Source organism: Humulus lupulus, chromosome 4 (assembly GCF_963169125.1).
Source record: "Humulus lupulus chromosome 4, drHumLupu1.1, whole genome shotgun sequence".
In the NCBI taxonomy this organism is placed as follows: Eukaryota; Viridiplantae; Streptophyta; class Magnoliopsida; order Rosales; family Cannabaceae; genus Humulus; species Humulus lupulus.
Genome location: NC_084796.1, coordinates 1,426,425 through 1,443,189, shown reverse-complemented (window position 1 = coordinate 1,443,189; position 16,765 = coordinate 1,426,425).

Below are 16,765 nucleotides of genomic sequence, written 5' to 3'. Positions count from 1 at the left end.
CTCTCCCAAGAGATCTCAAGGGTAAATGAATATATTGGAGTCGAAACGGAGCCTTAATTAAACATTTAAAAAAAAAAATTACCCTTTTTGAGGGCAATTTTCACAAGTTTTTTCCTTATATTCGTACATCTCTCAGTATTTTGACTGTATCACCCTATTCAAACCTCGGATATGCACAACATTTTATACATAGAACCCTAAGACATAGGGCTACAACTTTTGTGCCCAGGACTCTCACATATTCTTTAGTATTCACTATCAAAACATTGCTCGAATCCATATTAGAGAAATCGAAGATTTCTGAAAGGGGTACCCCTTTGGTGAATTGGAGATTTCACTAATTTCTCCGAAATGTATTACCCTCATGTTCAATTCGTTCGATATTTTCCCCCAAGAGATCTCGGGGGTAAATGAATATATTGGAGTCGAAACGGAGCCTTAATTCAACATTTAAAAAAAAAATACCCCTTTTTGAGGTCAATTTTCACAAGTTTTTTCCTTATATTCGTACATCTCTCAGTATTTTGACTGTATCACCCTATACAAACCTCGGATTTGCACGAAATTTTATACATAGAACCCAAAGACATAGGGCTACAACTTTTGTGCCCAGGACCCTCGCATATTCTTTAATATTCACTTTCAAAACATTGCTCGAATCCATATTAGTGAAATCGAAGATTTCTGAAAGGGGGTACCCCTTTGGTGAATTGGAGATTTCACTAATTTCTCCGAAATGTATTTCCCTCATGTTCAACTCGTTCTATATTCTCTCCCAAGAGATCTCAAGGGTAAATGAATATATTGGAGTCGAAATGGAGCCTTAATTAAACATTTAAAAAAAAAAATTCCCCTTTTTGAGGGCAATTTTCACAAGTTTTTTCCTTATATTCGTACATCTCTCAGTATTTTGACTGTATCACCCTATTCAAACCTCGGATATGCACAAAATTTTATACATAGAACCCTAAGACATAGGGCTACAACTTTTGTGCCCAGGACCCTCACATATTCTTTAGTATTCACTATCAAAACATTGCTCGAATCCATATTAGAGAAATCGAAGATTTCTGAAAGGGGTACCCCTTTGGTGAATTGGAGATTTCACTAATTTCTCCGAAATGTATTTCCCTCATGTTCAACTCGTTCTATATTCTCTCCCAAGAGATCTCAAGGGTAAATGAATATATTGGAGTCGAAACGGAGCCTTAATTCAACATTTAAAAAAAAAATTCCCCTTTTTGAGGGCAATTTTCACTAGTTTTTTCCTTATATTCGTACATCTCTCAGTATTTTGACTGTATCACCCTATTCAAACCTCGGATATGCACAACATTTTATACATAGAACCCTAAGACATAGGGCTACAACTTTTGTGCCCAGGACCCTCGCATATTCTTTAACATTCACTTTCCAAACCTTACTCGAATCCATATTAGAGAAATCGAAGATTTCTGAAAGGGGTACCCCTTTGGTGAATTGGAGATTTCACTAATTTCTCCGAAATGTATTACCCTCGTGTTCAACTCGTTCGATATTTTCCCCCAAGAGATCTCGGGGGTAAATGAATATATTGGAGTCGAAACGGAGCCTTAATTCAACATTTAAAAAAAATACCCCTTTTTGAGGGCAATTTTCACAAGTTTTTTCCTTATATTCGTACATCTCTCAGTATTTTGACTGTATCACCCTATACAAACCTCGGATTTGCACGAAATTTTATACATAGAACCCAAAGACATAGGGCTACAACTTTTGTGCCCAGGACCCTCGCATATTCTTTAATATTCACTTTCAAAACATTGCTCGAATCCATATTAGTGAAATCGAAGATTTCTGAAAGGGGGTACCCCTTTGGTGAATTGGAGATTTCACTAATTTCTCCGAAATGTATTTCCCTCATGTTCAACTCGTTCTATATTCTCTCCCAAGAGATCTCAAGGGTAAATGAATATATTGGAGTCGAAACGGAGCCTTAATTAAACATTTAAAAAAAAAAATTCCCCTTTTTGAGGGCAATTTTCACAAGTTTTTTCCTTATATTCGTACATCTCTCAGTATTTTGACTGTATCACCCTATTCAAACCTCGGATATGCACAACATTTTATACATAGAACCCTAAGACATAGGGCTACAACTTTTGTGCCCAGGACTCTCACATATTCTTTAGTATTCACTATCAAAACATTGCTCGAATCCATATTAGAGAAATCGAAGATTTCTGAAAGGGGTACCCCTTTGGTGAATTGGAGATTTCACTAATTTCTCCGAAATGTATTACCCTCATGTTCAATTCGTTCGATATTTTCCCCCAAGAGATCTCGGGGGTAAATGAATATATTGGAGTCGAAACGGAGCCTTAATTCAACATTTAAAAAAAAAATACCCCTTTTTGAGGTCAATTTTCACAAGTTTTTTCCTTATATTCGTACATCTCTCAGTATTTTGACTGTATCACCCTATTCAAACCTCGGATTTGCACGAAATTTTATACATAGAACCCTAAGACATAGGGCTACAACTTTTGTGCCCAGAACCCTCGCATATTCTTTAACATTCACTTTCAAAACCTTGCTCGAATCCATATTAGAGAAATCGAAGATTTCTGAAAGGGGTACCCCTTTGGTGAATTGGAGATTTCACTAATTTCTCCGAAATGTATTACCCTCATGTTCAATTCGTTCGATATTTTCCCCCAAGAGATCTCGGGGGTAAATGAATATATTGGAGTCGAAACGGAGCCTTAATTCAACATTTAAAAAAAAAATACCCCTTTTTGAGGTCAATTTTCACAAGTTTTTTCCTTATATTCGTACATCTCTCAGTATTTTGACTGTATCACCCTATTCAAACCTCGGATTTGCACGACATTTTATACATAGAACCCTAAGACATAGGGCTAAAACTTTTGTACCCAGGACCCTCGCATATTCTTTAACATTCACTTTCAAAACCTTGCTCGAATCCATATTAGAGAAATCGAAGATTTCTGAAAGGGGTACCCCTTTGGTGAATTGGAGATTTCACTAATTTCTCCGAAATGTATTACCCTCGTGTTCAACTCGTTCGATATTTTCCCCCAAGAGATCTCGGGGGTAAATGAATATATTGGAGTCGAAACGGAGCCTTAATTCAACATTTAAAAAAAATACCCCTTTTTGAGGGCAATTTTCACAAATTTTTTCCTTATATTCGTACATCTCTCAGTATTTTGACTGTATCACCCTATACAAACCTTGGATTTGCACGAAATTTTATACATAGAACCCTAAGACATAGGGCTACAACTTTTGTGCCCAGGACCCTCGCATATTCTTTAATATTCACTTTCAAAACATTGCTCGAATCCATATTAGTGAAATCGAAGATTTCTGAAAGGGGTACCCCTTTGGTGAATTGGAGATTTCACTAATTTCTCCGAAATGTATTACCCTCATGTTCAACTCGTTCGATATTTTCCCCCAAGAGATCTCGGGGGTAAATGAATATATTGGAGTCGAAACGGAGCCTTAATTCAACATTTAAAAAAAAAAATACCCCTTTTTGAGGTCAATTTTCACAAGTTTTTTCCTTATATTCGTACATCTCTCAGTATTTTGACTGTATCACCCTATTCAAACCTCGGATTTGCACGAAATTTTATACATAGAACCCTAAGACATAGGGCTACAACTTTTGTGCCCAGAACCCTCGCATATTCTTTAACATTCACTTTCAAAACCTTGCTCGAATCCATATTAGAGAAAACGAAGATTTCTGAAAGGGGTACCCCTTTGGTGAATTGGAGATTTCACTAATTTCTCCGAAATGTATTACCCTCGTGTTCAACTCGTTCGATATTTTCCCCCAAGAGATCTCGGGGGTAAATGAATATATTGGAGTTGAAACGGAGCCTTAATTCAACATTTAAAAAAAATACCCCTTTTTGAGGGCAATTTTCACAAGTTTTTTCCTTATATTCGTACATCTCTCAGTATTTTGACTGTATCACCCTATACAAACCTTGGCTTTGCACGAAATTTTATACATAGAACCCTAAGACATAGGGCTACAACTTTTGTTTCCAGGACCCTCGCATATTCTTTAATATTCACTTTCAAAACATTGCTCGAATCCATATTAGTGAAATCGAAGATTTCTGAAAGGGGTACCTTTTGGTGAATTGGAGATTTCACTAATTTCTCCGAAATGTATAACCCTCATGTTCAACTCGTTCGATATTTTCCCCCAAGAGATCTCGGGGGTAAATGAATATATTGGAGTCGAAACGGAGCCTTAATTCAACATTTAAAAAAAAATACCCCTATTTTAGGGCAATTTTCACAAGTTTTTTCCTTATATTCGTACATCTCTCAGTATTTTGACTGTATCACCCTATAAAAACCTTGGATTTGCACGAAATTTTATACATAGAACCCTAAGACATAGGGCTACAACTTTTGTGCCCACGGCTCTCGCATATTCTTTAATATTCACTTTCAAAACATTGCTCGAATCCATATTAGAGAAATCGATGATTTCTTAAAGGGGTACCCCTTTGGTGAATGGGAGATTTCACTAATTTCTCCGAAATGTATTACCCTCATGTTCAACACATTCGATATTTTCCCCCAAGAGATCTCAGGGGTAAATGAATATATTGGAGTCGAAACGGAGCCTTAATTCAACATTTAAAAAAAAAATACCCCTTTTTGAGGTCAATTTTCACAAGTTTTTTCCTTATATTCGTACATCTCTCAGTATTTTGACTGCATCACCCTATTCAAACCTCGGATTTGCACGAAATTTTATACATAGAACCCTAAGACATAGGGCTACTAGTTTTGTGCCCAGGACCCTCGCATATTCTTTAGTATTCACTTTCAAAACCTTGCTCGAATCCATATTAGAGAAATCGAAGATTTCTGAAAGGGGTACCCCTTTGGTGAATTGGAGATTTCACTAATTTCTGCGAAATGTATTACCCTCGTGTTCAACTCGTTCGATATTTTCCCCCAAGAGATCTCAGGGGTAATGAATATATTGGAGACGAAACGGAGCCTTAATTCAACATTTAAAAAAAAATACCCCCTTTTTAGGGCAATTTTCACAAGTTTTTCCTTATATTCGTACATCTCTCAGTATTTTGACTGTATCACCCTATACAAACCTCGGATTTGCACAAAATTTTATACATAGAACCCTAAGACATAGGGCTACAACTTTTGTGCCCAGGACCCTCGCATATTCTTTAACATTCACTTTCCAAACCTTACTCGAATCCATATTAGAGAAATCGAAGATTTCTGAAAGGGGTACCCCTTTGGTGAATTGGAGATTTCACTAATTTCTCCGAAATGTATTACCCTCGTGTTCAACTCGTTCGATATTTTCCCCCAAGAGATCTCGGGGGTAAATGAATATATTGGAGTCGAAACGGAGCCTTAATTCAACATTTAAAAAAAATACCCCTTTTTGAGGGCAATTTTCACAAGTTTTTTCCTTATATTCGTACATCTCTCAGTATTTTGACTGTATCACCCTATACAAACCTCGGATTTGCACGAAATTTTATACATAGAACCCAAAGACATAGGGCTACAACTTTTGTGCCCAGGACCCTCGCATATTCTTTAATATTCACTTTCAAAACATTGCTCGAATCCATATTAGTGAAATCGAAGATTTCTGAAAGGGGGTACCCCTTTGGTGAATTGGAGATTTCACTAATTTCTCCGAAATGTATTTCCCTCATGTTCAACTCGTTCTATATTCTCTCCCAAGAGATCTCAAGGGTAAATGAATATATTGGAGTCGAAACGGAGCCTTAATTAAACATTTAAAAAAAAAAATTCCCCTTTTTGAGGGCAATTTTCACAAGTTTTTTCCTTATATTCGTACATCTCTCAGTATTTTGACTGTATCACCCTATACAAACCTTGGCTTTGCACGAAATTTTATACATAGAACCCTAAGACATAGGGCTACAACTTTTGTTTCCAGGACCCTCGCATATTCTTTAATATTCACTTTCAAAACATTGCTCGAATCCATATTAGTGAAATCGAAGATTTCTGAAAGGGGTACCCTTTGGTGAATTGGAGATTTCACTAATTTCTCCGAAATGTATAACCCTCATGTTCAACTCGTTCGATATTTTCCCCCAAGAGATCTCGGGGGTAAATGAATATATTGGAGTCGAAACGGAGCCTTAATTCAACATTTAAAAAAAAATACCCCTATTTTAGGGCAATTTTCACAAGTTTTTTCCTTATATTCGTACATCTCTCAGTATTTTGACTGTATCACCCTATAAAAACCTTGGATTTGCACGAAATTTTATACATAGAACCCTAAGACATAGGGCTACAACTTTTGTGCCCACGGCTCTCGCATATTCTTTAATATTCACTTTCAAAACATTGCTCGAATCCATATTAGACAAATCGATGATTTCTTAAAGGGGTACCCCTTTGGTGAATGGGAGATTTCACTAATTTCTCCGAAATGTATTACCCTCATGTTCAACACATTCGATATTTTCCCCCAAGAGATCTCAGGGGTAAATGAATATATTGGAGTCGAAACGGAGCCTTAATTCAACATTTAAAAAAAAAATACCCCTTTTTGAGGTCAATTTTCACAAGTTTTTTCCTTATATTCGTACATCTCTCAGTATTTTGACTGCATCACCCTATTCAAACCTCGGATTTGCACGAAATTTTATACATAGAACCCTAAGACATAGGGCTACTAGTTTTGTGCCCAGGACCCTCGCATATTCTTTAGTATTCACTTTCAAAACCTTGCTCGAATCCATATTAGAGAAATCGAAGATTTCTGAAAGGGGTACCCCTTTGGTGAATTGGAGATTTCACTAATTTCTTCGAAATGTATTACCCTCATGTTCAACTCGTTCGATATTTTCCCCCAAGAGATCTCAGGGGTAATGAATATATTGGAGACGAAACGGAGCCTTAATTCAACATTTAAAAAAAAATACCCCCTTTTTAGGGCAATTTTCACAAGTTTTTCCTTATATTCGTACATCTCTCAGTATTTTGACTGTATCACCCTATACAAACCTCGGATTTGCACGAAATTTTATACATAGAACCCTAAGACATAGGGCTACAACTTTTGTGCCCAGGACCCTCGCATATTCTTTAACATTCACTTTCCAAACCTTACTCGAATCCATATTAGAGAAATCGAAGATTTCTGAAAGGGGTACCCCTTTGGTGAATTGGAGATTTCACTAATTTCTCCGAAATGTATTACCCTCGTGTTCAACTCGTTCGATATTTTCCCCCAAGAGATCTCGGGGGTAAATGAATATATTGGAGTCGAAACGGAGCCTTAATTCAACATTTAAAAAAAATACCCCTTTTTTAGGGCAATTTTCACAAGTTTTTTCCTTATATTCGTACATCTCTCAGTATTTTGACTGTATCACCCTATACAAACCTTGGATTTGCACGAAATTTTATACATAGAACCCAAAGACATAGGGCTACAACTTTTGTGCCCACGGCTCTCGCATATTCTTTAATATTAACTTTCAAAACATTGCTCGAATCCATATTAGAGAAATCGATGATTTCTTAAAGGGGTACCCCTTTGGTGAATGGGAGATTTCACTAATTTCTCCGAAATGTATTACCCTCATGTTCAACACATTCGATATTTTCCCCCAAGAGATGTCAGGGGTAAATGAATATATTGGAGTCGAAACGGAGCCTTAATTCAACATTTAAAAAAAAAATACCCCTTTTTGAGGTCAATTTTCACAAGTTTTTTCCTTATATTCGTACATCTCTCAGTATTTTGACTGCATCACCCTATTCAAACCTCGGATTTGCACGAAATTTTATACATAGAACCCTAAGACATAGGGCTACTAGTTTTGTGCCCAGGACCCTCGCATATTCTTTAGTATTCACATTCAAAACCTTGCTCGAATCCATATTAGAGAAATCGAAGATTTCTGAAAGGGGTACCCCTTTGGTGAATTGGAGATTTCACTAATTTCTTCGAAATGTATTACCCTCGTGTTCAACTCGTTCGATATTTTCCCCCAAGAGATCTCAGGGGTAATGAATATATTGGAGACGAAACGGAGCCTTAATTCAACATTTAAAAAAAAATACCCCCTTTTTAGGGCAATTTTCACAAGTTTTTCCTTATATTCGTACATCTCTCAGTATTTTGACTGTATCACCCTATACAAACCTCGGATTTGCACGAAATTTTATACATAGAACCCTAAGACATAGGGCTACAACTTTTGTGCCCACGGCTCTCGCATATTCTTTAATATTCACTTTCAAAACATTGCTCGAATCCATATTAGACAAATCGATGATTTCTTAAAGGGGTACCCCTTTGGTGAATGGGAGATTTCACTAATTTCTCCGAAATGTATTACCCTCATGTTCAACACATTCGATATTTTCCCCCAAGAGATCTCAGGGGTAAATGAATATATTGGAGTCGAAACGGAGCCTTAATTCAACATTTAAAAAAAAATACCCCCTTTTTAGGGCAATTTTCACAAGTTTTTCCTTATATTCGTACATCTCTCAGTATTTTGACTGTATCACCCTATACAAACCTCGGATTTGCACGAAATTTTATACATAGAACCCTAAGACATAGGGCTACAACTTTTGTGCCCAGGACCCTCGCATATTCTTTAATATTCACTTTCAAAACATTGCTCGAATCCATATTAGTGAAATCGAAGATTTCTGAAAGGGGTACCCCTTTGGTGAATTGGAGATTTCACTAATTTCTCCGAAATGTATTACCCTCATGTTCAACTCGTTCGATATTTTCCCCCAAGAGATCACGGGGGTAAATGAATATATTGGAGTCGAAACGGAGCCTTAATTCAACATTTAAAAAAAAAATACCCCTTTTTGAGGTCAATTTTCACAAGTTTTTTCCTTATATTCGTACATCTCTCAGTATTTTGACTGTATCACCCTATTCAAACCTCGGATTTGCACGACATTTTATACATAGAACCCTAAGACATAGGGCTACAACTTTTGTGCCCAGAACCCTCGCATATTCTTTAACATTCACTTTCAAAACCTTGCTCGAATCCATATTAGAGAAATCGAAGAATTCTGAAAGGGGTACCCCTTTGGTGAATTGGAGATTTCACTAATTTCTCCGAAATGTATTACCCTCATGTTCAATTCGTTCGATATTTTCCCCCAAGAGATCTCGGGGGTAAATGAATATATTGGAGTCGAAACGGAGCCTTAATTCAACATTTAAAAAAAAAATACCCCTTTTTGAGGTCAATTTTCACAAGTTTTTTCCTTATATTCGTACATCTCTCAGTATTTTGACTGTATCACCCTATTCAAACCTCGGATTTGCACGAAATTTTATACATAGAACCCTAAGACATAGGGCTAAAACTTTTGTGCCCAGGACCCTCGCATATTCTTTAACATTCACTTTCAAAACCTTGCTCGAATCCATATTAGAGAAAACGAAGATTTCTGAAAGGGGTACCCCTTTGGTGAATTGGAGATTTCACTAATTTCTCCGAAATGTATTACCCTCGTGTTCAACTCGTTCGATATTTTCCCCCAAGAGATCTCGGGGGTAAATGAATATATTGGAGTCGAAACGGAGCCTTAATTCAACATTTAAAAAAAATACCCCTTTTTGAGGGCAATTTTCACAAGTTTTTTCCTTATATTCGTACATCTCTCAGTATTTTGACTGTATCACCCTATACAAACCTCGGATTTGCACGAAATTTTATACATAGAACCCTAAGACATAGGGCTACAACTTTTGTGCCCAGGACCCTCGCATATTCTTTAACATTCACTTTCCAAACCTTACTCGAATCCATATTAGAGAAATCGAAGATTTCTGAAAGGGGTACCCCTTTGGTGAATTGGAGATTTCACTAATTTCTCCGAAATGTATTACCCTCGTGTTCAACTCGTTCGATATTTTCCCCCAAGAGATCTCGGGGGTAAATGAATATATTGGAGTCGAAACGGAGCCTTAATTCAACATTTAAAAAAAATACCCCTTTTTTAGGGCAATTTTCACAAGTTTTTTCCTTATATTCGTACATCTCTCAGTATTTTGACTGTATCACCCTATACAAACCTTGGATTTGCACGAAATTTTATACATAGAACCCAAAGACATAGGGCTACAACTTTTGTGCCCACGGCTCTCGCATATTCTTTAATATTAACTTTCAAAACATTGCTCGAATCCATATTAGAGAAATCGATGATTTCTTAAAGGGGTACCCCTTTGGTGAATGGGAGATTTCACTAATTTCTCCGAAATGTATTACCCTCATGTTCAACACATTCGATATTTTCCCCCAAGAGATGTCAGGGGTAAATGAATATATTGGAGTCGAAACGGAGCCTTAATTCAACATTTAAAAAAAAAATACCCCTTTTTGAGGTCAATTTTCACAAGTTTTTTCCTTATATTCGTACATCTCTCAGTATTTTGACTGCATCACCCTATTCAAACCTCGGATTTGCACGAAATTTTATACATAGAACCCTAAGACATAGGGCTACTAGTTTTGTGCCCAGGACCCTCGCATATTCTTTAGTATTCACATTCAAAACCTTGCTCGAATCCATATTAGAGAAATCGAAGATTTCTGAAAGGGGTACCCCTTTGGTGAATTGGAGATTTCACTAATTTCTTCGAAATGTATTACCCTCGTGTTCAACTCGTTCGATATTTTCCCCCAAGAGATCTCAGGGGTAATGAATATATTGGAGACGAAACGGAGCCTTAATTCAACATTTAAAAAAAAATACCCCCTTTTTAGGGCAATTTTCACAAGTTTTTCCTTATATTCGTACATCTCTCAGTATTTTGACTGTATCACCCTATACAAACCTCGGATTTGCACGAAATTTTATACATAGAACCCTAAGACATAGGGCTACAACTTTTGTGCCCAGGACCCTCGCATATTCTTTAACATTCACTTTCCAAACCTTACTCGAATCCATATTAGAGAAATCGAAGATTTCTGAAAGGGGTACCCCTTTGGTGAATTGGAGATTTCACTAATTTCTCCGAAATGTATTACCCTCGTGTTCAACTCGTTCGATATTTTCCCCCAAGAGATCTCGGGGGTAAATGAATATATTGGAGTCGAAACGGAGCCTTAATTCAACATTTAAAAAAAATACCCCTTTTTGAGGGCAATTTTCACAAGTTTTTTCCTTATATTCGTACATCTCTCAGTATTTTGACTGTATCACCCTATACAAACCTCGGATTTGCACGAAATTTTATACATAGAACCCAAAGACATAGGGCTACAACTTTTGTGCCCAGGACCCTCGCATATTCTTTAATATTCACTTTCAAAACATTGCTCGAATCCATATTAGTGAAATCGAAGATTTCTGAAAGGGGGTACCCCTTTGGTGAATTGGAGATTTCACTAATTTCTCCGAAATGTATTTCCCTCATGTTCAACTCGTTCTATATTCTCTCCCAAGAGATCTCAAGGGTAAATGAATATATTGGAGTCGAAACGGAGCCTTAATTAAACATTTAAAAAAAAAAATTCCCCTTTTTGAGGGCAATTTTCACAAGTTTTTTCCTTATATTCGTACATCTCTCAGTATTTTGACTGTATCACCCTATTCAAACCTCGGATATGCACAAAATTTTATACATAGAACCCTAAGACATAGGGCTACAACTTTTGTGCCCAGGACCCTCACATATTCTTTAGTATTCACTATCAAAACATTGCTCGAATCCATATTAGAGAAATCGAAGATTTCTGAAAGGGGTACCCCTTTGGTGAATTGGAGATTTCACTAATTTCTCCGAAATGTATTTCCCTCATGTTCAACTCGTTCTATATTCTCTCCCAAGAGATCTCAAGGGTAAATGAATATATTGGAGTCGAAACGGAGCCTTAATTCAACATTTAAAAAAAAAATTCCCCTTTTTGAGGGCAATTTTCACTAGTTTTTTCCTTATATTCGTACATCTCTCAGTATTTTGACTGTATCACCCTATTCAAACCTCGGATATGCACAACATTTTATACATAGAACCCTAAGACATAGGGCTACAACTTTTGTGCCCAGGACCCTCGCATATTCTTTAACATTCACTTTCCAAACCTTACTCGAATCCATATTAGAGAAATCGAAGATTTCTGAAAGGGGTACCCCTTTGGTGAATTGGAGATTTCACTAATTTCTCCGAAATGTATTACCCTCGTGTTCAACTCGTTCGATATTTTCCCCCAAGAGATCTCGGGGGTAAATGAATATATTGGAGTCGAAACGGAGCCTTAATTCAACATTTAAAAAAAATACCCCTTTTTGAGGGCAATTTTCACAAGTTTTTTCCTTATATTCGTACATCTCTCAGTATTTTGACTGTATCACCCTATACAAACCTCGGATTTGCACGAAATTTTATACATAGAACCCAAAGACATAGGGCTACAACTTTTGTGCCCAGGACCCTCGCATATTCTTTAATATTCACTTTCAAAACATTGCTCGAATCCATATTAGTGAAATCGAAGATTTCTGAAAGGGGGTACCCCTTTGGTGAATTGGAGATTTCACTAATTTCTCCGAAATGTATTTCCCTCATGTTCAACTCGTTCTATATTCTCTCCCAAGAGATCTCAAGGGTAAATGAATATATTGGAGTCGAAACGGAGCCTTAATTAAACATTTAAAAAAAAAAATTCCCCTTTTTGAGGGCAATTTTCACAAGTTTTTTCCTTATATTCGTACATCTCTCAGTATTTTGACTGTATCACCCTATTCAAACCTCGGATATGCACAACATTTTATACATAGAACCCTAAGACATAGGGCTACAACTTTTGTGCCCAGGACCCTCACATATTCTTTAGTATTCACTATCAAAACATTGCTCGAATCCATATTAGAGAAATCGAAGATTTCTGAAAGGGGTACCCCTTTGGTGAATTGGAGATTTCACTAATTTCTCCGAAATGTATTTCCCTCATGTTCAACTCGTTCTATATTCTCTCCCAAGAGATCTCAAGGGTAAATGAATATATTGGAGTCGAAACGGAGCCTTAATTCAACATTTAAAAAAAAAATTCCCCTTTTTGAGGGCAATTTTCACTAGTTTTTTCCTTATATTCGTACATCTCTCAGTATTTTGACTGTATCACCCTATTCAAACCTCGGATATGCACAACATTTTATACATAGAACCCTAAGACATAGGGCTACAACTTTTGTGCCCAGGACCCTCACATATTCTTTAGTATTCACTATCAAAACATTGCTCGAATCCATATTAGAGAAATCGAAGATTTCTGAAAGGGGTAACCCTTTGGTGAATTGGAGATTTCACTAATTTCTCCGAAATGTATTACCCTCATGTTCAACTCATTCGATATTTTCCCCCAAGAGATCTCAGGGGTAAATGAATATATTGGAGTCGAAACGGAGCCTTAATTCAACATTTAAAAAAAAAATTCCCCTTTTTGAGGGCAATTTTCACTAGTTTTTTCCTTATATTCGTACATCTCTCAGTATTTTGACTGTATCACCCTATTCGAACCTCGGATATGCACAACATTTTATACATAGAACCCTAAGACATAGGGCTACAACTTTTGTGCCCAGGACCCTCACATATTCTTTAGTATTCACTATCAAAACATTGCTCGAATCCATATTAGAGAATTCGAAGATTTCTGAAAGGGGTACCCCTTTTGTGAATGGGAGATTTCACTAATTTCTCCGAAATGTATTACCCTCGTGTTCAACTCGTTCGATATTTTCCCCCAAGAGATCTCAGGGGTAATGAATATATTGGAGTCGAAACGGAGCCTTAATTCAACATTTAAAAAAAAATACCCCTTTTTGAGGGCAGTTTTCACAAGTTTTTTCCTTATATTCGGACATCTCTCAGTATTTTGACTGTATCACCCTATACAAACATTGGATTTGCACGAAATTTTATACATAGAACCCTAAGACATAGGGCTACAACTTTTGTGCCCACGGCCCTCGCATATTCTTTAATATTCACTTTCAAAACATTGCTCGAATCCATATTAGAGAAATCGAAGATTTCTTAAAGGGGTACCCCTTTGGTGAATGGGAGATTTCACTAATTTCTCCGAAATGTATAACCCTCATGTTCAACTCGTTCGATATTTTCCCCCAAGAGATCTCGGGGGTAAATGAATATATTGGAGTCGAAACGGAGCCTTAATTCAACATTTAAAAAAAAAATACCACTTTTTGAGGTCAATTTTCACAAGTTTTTTCCTTATATTCGTACATCTCTCAGTATTTTGACTGTATCACCCTATTCAAACCTCGGATTTGCACGAAATTTTATACATAGAACCCTAAGACATAGGGCTACAACTTTTGTGCCCAGGACCCTCGCATATTCTTTAACATTCACTTTCAAAACCTTGCTCGAATCCATATTAGAGAAATCGAAGATTTCTGAAAGGGGTACCCCTTTGGTGAATTGGAGATTTCACTAATTTCTCCGAAATGTATTACCCTCGTGTTCAACTCGTTTGATATTTTCCCCCAAGAGATCTCAGGGGTAATGAATATATTGGAGTCGAAACGGTGCCTTAATTCAACATTTAAAAAAAAAATACCCCTATTTTAGGGCAATTTTCACAAGTTTTTTTCTTATATTCGTACATCTCTCAGTATTTTGACTGTATCACCCTATTCAAAACTCGGATTTGCACGAAATTTTATACATAGAACCCTAAGACATAGGGCTACAACTTTTGTGCCCAGGACCCTCGCATATTCTTTAACATTCACTTTCAAAACATTGCTCGAATCAATATTAGAGAAATCGAAGATTTCTTAAAGGGGTACCCCTTTGGTGAATGGGAGATTTCACTAATTTCTCCGAAATGTATTACCCTCATGTTCAACTCATTCGATATTTTCCCCCAGGAGATCTCAGGGGTAAATGAATATATTGGAGTCGAAACGGAGCCTTAATTCAACATTTAAAAAAAAAATTCCCCTTTTTGAGGGCAATTTTCACAAGTTTTTTCCTTATATTCGTACATCTCTCAGTATTTTGACTGTATCACCCTATTCAAACCTCGGATATGCACAACATTTTATACATAGAACCCTAAGACATAGGGCTACAACTTTTGTGCCCAGGACCCTCACATATTTATTAGTATTCACTATCAAAACATTGCTCGAATCCATATTAGAGAATTCGAAGATTTCTGAAAGGGGTACCCCTTTGGTGAATTGGAGATTTCACTAATTTCTCCGAAACGTATTACCCTCGTGTTCAACTCGTTTGATATTTTCCCCCAAGAGATCTCAGGGGTAATGAATATATTGGAGTCGAAACGGAGCCTTAATTCAACATTTAAAAAAAAATACCCCCTTTTTAGGGCAATTTTCACAAGTTTTTCCTTATATTCGTACATCTCTCAGTATTTTGACTGTATCACCCTATACAAACCTCGGATTTGCACGAAATTTTATACATAGAACCCAAAGACATAGGGCTACAACTTTTGTGCCCAGGACCCTCGCATATTCTTTAATATTCACTTTCAAAACATTGCTCGAATCCATATTAGTGAAATCGAAGATTTCTGAAAGGGGGTACCCCTTTGGTGAATTGGAGATTTCACTAATTTCTCCGAAATGTATTTCCCTCATGTTCAACTCGTTCTATATTCTCTCCCAAGAGATCTCAAGGGTAAATGAATATATTGGAGTCGAAACGGAGCCTTAATTAAACATTTAAAAAAAAAAATTCCCCTTTTTGAGGGCAATTTTCACAAGTTTTTTCCTTATATTCGTACATCTCTCAGTATTTTGACTGTATCACCCTATACAAACCTTGGCTTTGCACGAAATTTTATACATAGAACCCTAAGACATAGGGCTACAACTTTTGTTTCCAGGACCCTCGCATATTCTTTAATATTCACTTTCAAAACATTGCTCGAATCCATATTAGTGAAATCGAAGATTTCTGAAAGGGGTACCCTTTGGTGAATTGGAGATTTCACTAATTTCTCCGAAATGTATAACCCTCATGTTCAACTCGTTCGATATTTTCCCCCAAGAGATCTCGGGGGTAAATGAATATATTGGAGTCGAAACGGAGCCTTAATTCAACATTTAAAAAAAAATACCCCTATTTTAGGGCAATTTTCACAAGTTTTTTCCTTATATTCGTACATCTCTCAGTATTTTGACTGTATCACCCTATAAAAACCTTGGATTTGCACGAAATTTTATACATAGAACCCTAAGACATAGGGCTACAACTTTTGTGCCCACGGCTCTCGCATATTCTTTAATATTCACTTTCAAAACATTGCTCGAATCCATATTAGACAAATCGATGATTTCTTAAAGGGGTACCCCTTTGGTGAATGGGAGATTTCACTAATTTCTCCGAAATGTATTACCCTCATGTTCAACACATTCGATATTTTCCCCCAAGAGATCTCAGGGGTAAATGAATATATTGGAGTCGAAACGGAGCCTTAATTCAACATTTAAAAAAAAAATACCCCTTTTTGAGGTCAATTTTCACAAGTTTTTTCCTTATATTCGTACATCTCTCAGTATTTTGACTGCATCACCCTATTCAAACCTCGGATTTGCACGAAATTTTATACATAGAACCCTAAGACATAGGGCTACTAGTTTTGTGCCCAGGACCCTCGCATATTCTTTAGTATTCACTTTCAAAACCTTGCTCGAATCCATATTA